The 11217-nt window shown below is 45.2% G+C and overlaps 1 pseudogene; it reads left to right on the forward strand.

The window, feature by feature from the left end:
• The first annotated feature begins 8335 nt into the window (after positions 1–8335).
• On the forward strand, positions 8336–10410 carry LOC125546945 (annotated as a pseudogene).
• The last annotated feature ends 807 nt before the right edge of the window (positions 10411–11217 follow it).

An 11217-nucleotide genomic window follows, 5' to 3' on the forward strand; every position in this document is an offset into this window, starting at 1 on the left:
GGGGGGGGGGGGGGGTGTATTCAGTTCAAATCAAATGTAGCAAGTCAAAGAAAAAAACAAATCAACGGCAAGAACCCTAACACTAGCCTACTAGACAGAACAGATATGTGGCTTACATTTGAATCAAACTCCTCCATGGAGTCGTCACCGGTCCTGACGTCATTCCAGGACACCATGGCACAAGCGGATCGGCGATGACGGCGGTGAGCAACAGTGGGGCGAAGGTGGCACGAGGGAGAGTGACATGAGCGAGAGAGTGAGGACCATTGTTTTTCGTAGTGGATTTACCCTGACATATGGGACCCCCAGTGGACTTGAAGGCACGGGGTGCGGGTTGATTCCTGGCAAAGTGACGGTCCTTTCTGCAAAAAGGAGAAGCCACGCGGCGACACGGCAGTCCTCTACCGTAGACAGGACCATATACATGACCGTATTTGTAACATATTTATTTTGAGAGGAATATTTGTAACATATTTTCATGTATAAGTATCTTATTGTAGTGTTTTCAACCCTCCGCTCTTTGATATATGACGACCTTTTAGCTTTTTTCTTGATTCATATGTATCTAGATACATTTTAGTATGTATATTCATCATTTTAGTATGTATGTAGTCAATATGTTGAAATAGGTAAAATGTCGGAGGGGAATTTTTGGTCTATGGGGACATATGCACCCTATATGGGAAAAAAAATAGTAATACAACAAAAAGTCAAAAATTTCTGAATTTTTTTTTTTGAAATAAACTTGACCTTCTATTGTACTCGTGAGAAATAAAATCCACAAAAAAATATATTCTTTTGACTTCTTTTCAAAAAGACAAATTTTTGGCTAAATTAGTGTGAATAGTGACATATAATAACAAATAAATTTTGTCTTTTTTGCTGTGAGGTCAACTTTTGTTTTTTTTTGTCGAGATTTATATATCAGTGCAAAAGTAAGTCAAGTGTTTTGTCAAAATAGTTCTTACCTATTTTGACTTTTTATTAAAATATTAAAAAAATCCCCATATAGGGTGCATATACAACCAGGAACCAGTGTGTATTTCCTGTAAAATGTCTTATATTAGGGAACCGAGGGAGTACAAGCCTTTTTAAGTTATGTGTTCACAAGTCAAAGGACCATTCATGCAATTTTTTCGAAAAAAGTGAGTGAAACCAGTAAGCAGATGGGTGACAGGAAATTTAATCTGAGCATGAGTTCAGATCAGGATATATCTTTTCCTAATAATAAATAATAATAAAGTACGGATTGAGTCTCCGGATTCACCGTCGTGGCGTTTTTATAAAAAAATCCTTTTGTTTTCTGGTAATTCAACCCGCAGTGACATGCTGGGTAAAACCTTTCTTCGTCCGTCATCTGGACTGCTGCAGGTTTCAAGCCCGGTTTTCGTATGTCGTCTCATGATCAATCTCTCCTCCTCTCCTCTCCTCTTTATTTATACCGTCCACTGCTGCCCCCACGATCAAACAGTGCCTGCTAATCCGTCGTCGTTGCTCTAAAATCGGGATCGACTGTGTCTAAAATCAGCGGCGTCATGAAGCACGTACATGCCAGCGATAGCTATCGACCCAATCCAGGAGGCCATGGCTAGCACACGCATCTGCAATCTAGCTAGCACTGCAGGAGGCACTGGCCAGGTGCGGCAGCAATTGACTTCCGCGAACCATCTGTGTGCTCCCCGACCCGAGGGATCTCCTCGATGCGTTAGGCAGAGTTCGCAACCGTCGTCACCTCCGCCTCCTCGCTATATAATTTCCTATAATTATACCTCCGCCATAGCCGCCGTTACATACCAACTACTCTGTCCATCGAGATGGCGGCGCACACCCCATGGCCATTGCAACTAGCAGGCAACTACGGCAGCGGCAACACATCTCACCTGCAGACTGCTACGTACAGCCGAGGCCGTTGCATCCTAGGACTACCAGGCGACGACAGCAGCGCATCCCACCAGCTACGCCCTGCGGCCATTCCATCTAGCAGCCAACGGCAACAGCGCATCCCTCCTGCTGCCCAAATCTTCCATCAATGCCAAGATGCAACGCTCTTTGGTGAAGCTGTCCCGTCTGTCCCTTGCCCTTGCTACTACACCAACCAAGATTGCTTGCAAACTAATTGGATGGACTTGTATCTATACGATTGCTAAATGAGTTAGTAACAGATTTGGGGACTTAGATGACGAGTTATGATGCAGATAAGGTTGTCCCCAGAAGAGGTGCATTCAGGTGATGTAAATGCTGAAGAGATTGGAGTTTTAGTACCCGGGTGCCCAGGCACCCCTTTATCGCCACCGCACGTCCAGAAACAGAATCTAGGGATATGTAGCAAGCACTGTAGCAACGTTTTGTTTAGCAGAGCATGCATACAGTGATCGAGCAGAGAAGAAATGTTTTTCTAGAGCCGGCTGCACTAGTACCAGGCCGGGCCGGCAATATCTGAGGCCTGTGCCAAGCTTCAAAATGGGGCCTATCTTTTGAGGGCGGAGCCACAAAGAAAAAAATCTAAGCTAAATGAGAGATCAGATTATTTTTCCCAAATCGTATATAGTAGTATTTTAGTAATCCACAAAAAATATTAGTATTTCAGTATAAATAGTAAATACTCAGTACCTTTTGTTCCATTGATTACGAGATCAGCAGATTCATCCTTGCAACAAGGCAAGCTCAATGGTGCCTAGGAAAACATAAGAGAACAGAGGGTTAAAGCCAACCTTGAAGCACTGAATCACTTGATGAAAGGCATCAAACCATTTGATAAACGGCATTAAAATAGAAGGGGAAGTACACTGAAAATTTGGACAGCATATAAACTAAAATTTAGACAGCCTATGCACTGAAATTTGGATAACACCAACACTGAATTTTTGAACAACAAAACACTGAAATTTGGACAGCACATAAACTGAAATTTTGTACAACAAAATACTGAAATTTGGACAGCACATAAACTGAATTTTCGTAGCAAGGGGAATGAATTTTGGACAACAATTAACAATACTGAATCACGGAGCTATTCGTACGTCATCAACAAGATTCCAGTAGCACATAAACTGAATTTGCATAGTAAGAGGAAATGCGGCGCTACGGAGTTTGGATGAGATTGATTTTGTTTTGACGAAGGGAGAGGAGCTGTTGCTGACTCGCCGTGTCGCCCGTCGCCCGTCGCCCGTCGCCAGCGGCAGGATTCCTGAAGGCTGTAGCGACGCGAGTGGCTTTTGCGATAGATCCGACGATCTCGTTTCGGATGGAGCAGCGGCCTGCGGACGATCGACGCCTCTACTCACGTGGACGCGATAGCAGTCCAGCGCCATGCGTGGCCCAACGCCCAGGAGCAGCTATACATAGGCCTATGTAAAAATTTGGGGCCCCCAGAATTTATGGACCCTGTGCGGGCCGCACATTTTGGACAACTATGTGCCCGGCACTGACTAGTACTTCTGCATGCCGAGAAGCAGGTTCTCTCTCCCTCCACGTGTCTCATAAACACTGCTCTCCCTCTGCTTTATCTTCATTTCTCTCTCTCAAGCCTCTCACTGACACTCTCTCTCTTCTTATTCTTCCTTTCTCTCTCTCAAGCCTCTCACCGTCACTCTCTCTCTCTTATTCTTCCCTTCTCTCTCAAGCCTCTTGCGACCACTCTCTCTCTCTTCTTACTACTTTTTTCTCTCTCTCAAGTCTCCCACGTCCAGTCTCTCTCACCTTCTTCCTTTCTCTATCAAGCCCGGAACACTTTTTGAAGGAAGAAATGTGCACGCTCTCTCTCTCTCCTCCTCCTTTTCTACTACTGTCTCTCATGTACATCACCTAATAAAATCTCATTCTCTCTCATATCTCTCTCCTCTCTCCCCTGCTGTCATTTCAGACATCACGTGGACCGCCCGGGATTCCTGCCAGTCCTAGACCTGCCTGACCTTTTTCTGCATGCTACAGCCTCCTCGCATGGCTCTGTGTCCCCTTAAAATAGCTGGCCTAATTACTCTGACGCTGCAAAATGTCTGCAGTTGTACAGTGGCTGGCACAAATCGTCATACCGCTGGATGGACGGGATTACAGGGTGCCGGGACTCCCGGGTGTTGTCACACCTTTCCCAAATGCTGAAATTGGTAACACGGGCAAGCAAGAAATTTATTTTTTGACGGAAGAATTAGTTTTCTATCATGGTGGACTGCCAATGTCTTTTGTGAGGAGAGGTACAGCCTGTTTCTAATTTACGCATCTCATTCCCTACACCCTTTCTTCTTTTTTTGTAAGAGGTGTGGCAAGCTTTTTTTTGCGGGAATATGGCAAGCTTTTGTCGTTGGTGTTGGAGCTCCCAAAGTACAGGGGTATTATTACTTTTCGTAAATACGCTCGATTTCTATCTTTGCATCGATATGTAGAAAGAGTCGTTCCAGGAGCGTCCCATATGTTGCATACATAGGAGTCTGGTACTTCTTAAGATGCATTAGAAGATAGCAATTGTTCAGATTCTTTGATCTCAGAAGGTATTGATGAAAACCTGAAGAAAAGTGGAAAGGGCAAATAGAGAGCATAGACAGTTATGTTCACTGTCATGGAAAAATATAATCCCTTTTGTTAACTATTTACGTCCTGGTTGAAACGCTAACAGAGGCTAATTTGACAGATATGGGCGTTTATAGGACTTGCTTAGAACTGTTTTGAGCCATTCACTTTTATATGCATATGAAATAATTGCCTAGGGACTCTTGCTTCCGGATTATTACACAAAACAATTGGTTAGTGTGAGGTAGGTGTATTCGTTAATGCTTCCCCGCCTCTGATGGCATAAGGTTGTCAAGGACGCCAAACAAGTATATCTTCATCTTTTGCTAGCTACTCCCTCCAGTTCTTTTTAATCTGCATATAAGTTTTGTCTAAAGTCAAAGTATCTCTACTTTGACCAAATTTATAAAAATAATATCAATGTTCTCAAAACAATTGGTTAGTGTGAGGTAGGTGTATTCGTTAATGCTTCCCCGCCTCTGATGGCATAAGGTTGTCAAGGACGCCAAACAAGTATATCTTCATCTTTTGCTAGCTACTCCCTCCAGTTCTTTTTAATCTGCATATAAGTTTTGTCTAAAGTCAAAGTATCTCTACTTTGACCAAATTTATAAAAATAATATCAATGTTCACAATGCCATATTAATAAGTTGTTTAATCTAGACATGTGATGATTGATTTTATCTTTAATCCAACTAGATAAAATAATCAATAAAATTGCAACATTTGAAATCCAAGTGTATACTTTTAGTTAAACGAGCAGTTGACTGGACTTTAGAGTGGATATTTGCTTAAGTTCGAATGCACGATGTGTTTTTCTCCCGTTGCAATGCACGGGCATATGTGCTATCTATACTACCTACTAATAAAAGAAATAGGTATTCTTAGTCCATCATGATATTTTGTAGAAAAACCCCCTTAAGTTTTTGTAATAAACCCGTATAGTACATAATAATCAATTTTTTTAAAAATTCATAGTTTTTTAACCCTAACTCCAAATTTAACATGTTATATATGAAATTTGATTAGAAAAATATGTAGAATCTGAGTATGATATTATTTTTAATTGTTAACCATTTAAAAAAATGCTATTTACAATTAAACCTTAATCAATAGTGCATGATCAGTCTTTCCTTCGTATCGGTGCCGCTCCGAATTGAAAATAAACATTTCGGCAAAACTAGGATGGGAAAAAACAGTATCGATAACCATGCATGCACGCCTCGTCAAAACTTCACAGAAAAATAGATTTATCATCCTATGCCAAAAGGGAGACGTCTTAGGATTGACAACATTCAAACGTGTTGTGATGGTGTGAACACTGAGGCCAGCGTCGACGAGAGTGGGAAGAAGGATAAACAGAAACACAGATGGGATGCCATGTGTTGAAATAAAGGACACGGACCTATGAATTCATGGTTATTAGATTAGTGAGTGTTTTTTCACCCGTTGCAACGCACGGGCTCATTTGCATCGTATGCCGAGAAGGAGACGACTTAAGATTGACAACATTCAAACGTATTGTGTTGATGTCAACATTGAGGCTAGCGTCATGAGAGTGGGAAGAAAGATAAATAGAAACATGGGATGCCATGTGTTGAAATAAAGGACATGGACCTATTGAAGTTTGGATTCATGGTTATTAGATTAGGAAGTGTTTGTTTTTCACCCATCGCAACGCATGGGCTTATTTGCTAGTATAAAAAAAAGATAGGAACGGATTCCTATTTTTATTACAATTTTCTTGGTGAAACGGGAGAGATTTGTGGTTCAAATGAGATTGTCGCCAGCAGGGAAATCTCCAATCAATTATCTGGCTTACCCAAATCCCTAAATCTCCTCTCCGTATCAGCATGGCCCCTGCTTCAGTCCATGATCCTCCCGCCACGACCTGCCGGCCAGTCGGCGGTTGGCGGCGGCACGGAGTGCGCGCGAGCGAGCGTTGCGTCACCGTGTCAGGAAATCGCCGCTGCCCCAAAGGCCGTCGCCGCCAGCCATGCCATACCATTGCCACCGCGATGAGTTCCGCCTCCAGGGCTGGGTATTTCGCAAAATATTTACGCCGTCCTGGCAGATGAAGGTACACTGGGCCGATCTAGTTAGCTACTCTGAACCTAGATCAAATCTGCAACCATGGCCACAGCCTCCATAGTTCCATTGGTTGTCGTTTCGAAAACAAAAAAGAGCCTGCCTGGTAAGGTCTGGACTTGGCGTGCCGGCCAGTTTGTAGTGCCATGGCATCCACCTCATTGATCGCATGAGACAGTTGATTGATTTCTTTGTGTTTTTGGCACAAAGCGTTGATTGATTGGATGGAACCATAAACATTGCACACTAGTATGGTTGGTTGCCAGTGTACCTTCATCTGTCCCAACGATAAAAAATGCCAATGACAATTATTTGATGATAGTGGCATATGGTATGGCTCGCCTACTTCTTCCTAGTCTCATGTTTCACTAGTTCGCCACCTTGCTGAGAGCCTGATAGTGGCAGGCAGTACCGAGTGTCCTCTGCACTTTGTGTTCCAATTGCTGGCTGCGCACTTGCCTGAGCCTGATTGAACCTGGGGTGCTAGCTGCGGTTTTGCTGTTACCCGCAGGGCCATCTCCAGGAATTCGGGGCCCTGGTGCAGAACCCGAAATGAGGCCCTAGAATTTTTAGAATAGATGATTTGTTTACAAAAGAAATATGAACGAGTTCAAACACTCCATGAGTTAAAGGTCTACCAAGGTAACAAAATGAAAAAAAGGGATTGAACCCTGAATTTTGAACGAGCAACTAGCTTGGAAATCTTGGTGTGTGACAACTTAATCAACAAGCCTATTATTTATATTCCCTAGAAAAACTGGATTGATGCATATGCACACCCATATATTCCCTAGAAAAACTGGATTATGAACCGTCTCATATAATTATTCAGATCGGTTATTTAGTTTGAGCACCTCAATCGGTTCATCTCCGTGAGGACAAAATAGTCTAAATTAATTAGGGATTTAGTTTGAGCGCACCTTGTGGATAGATCGGTGATGCCCTCACCTTTTCTCGGCCACCGGCGGCCAACAGAATGGTGGAAAGAATTATCCATGCCGGCAGGGCTGTGGGTCGTTTCTCCGGCAACGCCGCTACCCTCCGGACGGCGCCGTACTGGAGTCAGTTCATCTCCGTGAGGGCCTTTTCCTTACCCGAGCAGATCGCGCGGAGCTAGATGGATAGTTGCTTGTTTTTTAGCAGAGCTCGAGATAGATTTATCTATCAACCGGCAGGGTGTGTGGATCGGCACTAAGGGAAAGCCTCATTTCGGGAGTCCAGAGTGCATAGGCCTAATTCTGTTCTTGCTGTGAAAACAGGGCCCAAAACAAAGAATATACTACTAGATGCTGGCCCAAAATCGGGGGCCCTTGGAATTTGGGTGCCCTGTGCGGTCGCACAGCCCGCACAGGCCCCTGGACGGCCCTGGTTACCCGATACATGAAATAATAGACCGTAGAGCTAGTTTCTCTTCTTGCTCTTTTGTTTTTGAGCGAAGGAATAATAACTTCGAGGCTCATAATCTTGCTAAATTCGCTTGTAATTTAGATATAGGTAGGCATATTTGGTTGGGCTCTCCTCATGACCCACACCGTTTACCTATGAACATTGTTTTGAATCAATAAAGCGAGCGAGATTTCTCAAAAAAAAAAACCCGGTATGTATACACCATCGCTTGTGAATTTTTTATCGATCCGATATGAGTTTATCTGCCTTAATTAGCTACATCATTATGCTTGATGAAAAAGATACACTCATCCTCTGGTGAAACTTCATTTAACACAGTGCATGCAGGACAAGAACAATGGCTCGAGGGCCTATAGACTTCTAGAACGCATGGGCGGTTCAGACTCTGGTGCTGGTGAGCCTCACTCTTCAGGTTACCCTCGTCTTGCTACCTGGGATCCGGCGGAGTGAAGCATCCTGCCGTTTGTTCAGGTTCATCCTCTGGCTGGCTTACCAGCTGGCTGATGCCACTGCAATATATGCTCTTGGTCACCTCTCTTTCGACGGTGCCGCGTCCCGCGAGCATCGTCTCGTCGCGTTCTGGGCGCCGTTCCTGTTGCTGCATCTTGGTGGCCCGGACAACATCACCACCTACTTACTCGAGAACAACAGACTCTGGCTGCAGACACCTGCTCACTCTCAGTTTGCAGGTGCTAAGCACTGTCTACGTCCTCTACAAGCATTACATCGGCACCGAGGACATGTTCCTGCTTGCGGTCATCTTGATGTTTGTCGTCGGTGTTCTCAAGTACGGGGAGAGAACATGGGCGCTCAAGTGCAGCAACATGGACAGCATCCGGAGCTCCCTCAAGAAGGAACCACACGGGCCAGATGCCATTTCTACCTCGACGATAGACCCCCACAAGGGGGACCCAAGGGCAATGTCGAAGAAGAAGAATTCTTCATGCGGCATGCACACTCCCTGTTCCACATATGCAAGCACGCAATAGTCGATTCGTCGAGCGACAGGGATGAAGACAACCGTGAGATCAATGTACTTGAGCAGCTCACATATGAAGATAGGTATTTGGTGATGGAGTTGGAGCTTTCCTTGATGTACGACATCCTCTACACCAAGGCAGCCGTAGTCCACACTTCATTTGGCTACTGCGTCTGCATAGTCGCACCTGCTGCCATCGCAGCTGCGCTCTTGCTGTTCCAGTTCGGTGGGAAAGATGGTCACAGCAGAGTGGATGTTACCATCACCTACATCTTACTGGGTGGTGCCTTAGTCCTGGAGATAAGATCACTGCTGATTGCACTTGGGTCGAGTTGGACACTACCCTTCTTGTGCGGTACAAGATGGCATTGGCTTCAACATGCAGTTCTCTGTGCAGGGAGATGGGATCGTCTTCGTCGTTGGACTGTATCTCTTCACCGGCTCATAAAGTTCATGAGACTTGATAGATTCTTGAGGTCAGCAAGGAGGTGGTCTGGCACTGTGGGGCAGTATAACATGTTGCACTTGTGCAGTCGTCCCAGCAGAAGGAACAGGCCTCTGCTGGGTAAATTTGCCAACATGCTGGGAGCCGAGGAGTGGTGGGACAGGGAGCTTCACTCGTGGACCATCAAGTTTCCAGAGGACCTGAAGCAGAAGTCGATGTTGCACATAGAGGAATTGGCCCGGGATGGGAAAGTGAGCACACAGGGCATTGTCAGGGGGAAATGGGGCGAGGAGGCACTCAGCACTTGTAACCTGTACAAGGATCTGCAAGACAGACTAGGTGTTGAGTTTCAAGAGGGCATCATCATCTGGCACATCGCCACCGACCTCTTCCTCCTCCGCGAGAGTGGGAAGAAAGCCAAGGCCATGGCCATGGAAAGCGAAGCACTCTGTGCCAGTGAGGAGGACATCATGTTGTTGTCCAACTGCTTGATGTTCCTTTTGGTGGAACGCCCGGACATGCTGCCAGGCCTTGCTCAGAGCAGATTGTACCGGCGAACCTGCGAGAATCCAGTTGACACATGGTGTGAAAAAGACGACCAACGCCCAGCTCCCAGCTGCAGCAACTTGCTCCGACTGTATGATGACCCTAATTCCCACTCTAGTCGCCGGGAGAGAACGGAGCTTGGCAGCTTGCCGAGATGGTGGTACTGGGTCTAGACGAGAAGCCACGTGACTACACTAAAGTTCCTCGTATCTCTTATGCAGTCCGTGTTGCAGAAGCCCTGGCTGCTAATGATGAGAATGCGGAGCGCAAGTGCTGCTCGATGCGGGTTCTCTCCTTGGTGTGGATGGATTTCATGGTGTATGCTGCAAACAGGTGCAGCAGGGAGTCCCATGCCAAGAAGCTTAGCAGTGGAGGTGAGCTCATAACCATCCTCTGGCTTCTCACTGAGCACCTCCACCGACTGGTCAAGCCAGACCCATAACCACCGCAGAAGCGCCAACGGCCGGCATCGCGCTCTTCAAATTAGGATCCTCTTGTCATTAATCTTCACTATGAAGCTGCAAATGTCTACCAAATAGTGTCTTGTCTTGTTTATGGACCAACTTTTCCTTTGAGCTCGAATAAAACGGCGTTGCTGTTCTTTCATTTATATGCTTGTGAAAGCGTTTAAGCTTATTATCGGGGATCCATGCATAGAGAAGAAGAGCGTAACACTTACTGCATCGCATGCTTAGCCATATTATGCCAAGGAAAATGCGATGGAGATCTGGACCAAGATGGGACATGGAATCGGCAAGTAAGCATATGTTTGAGATTGTATTTTTATCTACACCTAATACCAATGATTCCTTCCAAATTTAGTATTGGCAAGCATCCAAATGATGAGTTGGTCCACATGGTGCTCTTGACGCCGTGTCAGTGCAATGAACAGCAGGCAATCTCTCACCCCCCGCCAGCGTCACATACTCACATGAGAGCATTGAGTGCTTTTTTTTTTCCTTTCTTTTTTTGGCACACACTAGTAGAAAAAGGGCCTGCAGTCCCGGTTCATAAGGGCCTTTAGTCCCGGTTCTTGAACCGGGACTAAAGGGTCGGTACTAATGCCCTGACCCTTTAGTCCCGGTTCAAACCAGAACCGGGACTAAAGGCCTTCCACGTGGCCACTGCCTGGAGGTCCACCTTTAGTCCCAGTTGATAACACCAACCGGTACTAAAGGTAATTTTCTGATTTTCTTTTTGAATTTTTTTTTGTTTTTTTTATTTTCAAATTTCTGATTTATTTTAACCT

This window comes from Triticum urartu, chromosome 3 (assembly GCF_003073215.2).
Source record: "Triticum urartu cultivar G1812 chromosome 3, Tu2.1, whole genome shotgun sequence".
Classification (NCBI taxonomy): domain Eukaryota; kingdom Viridiplantae; phylum Streptophyta; class Magnoliopsida; order Poales; family Poaceae; genus Triticum; species Triticum urartu.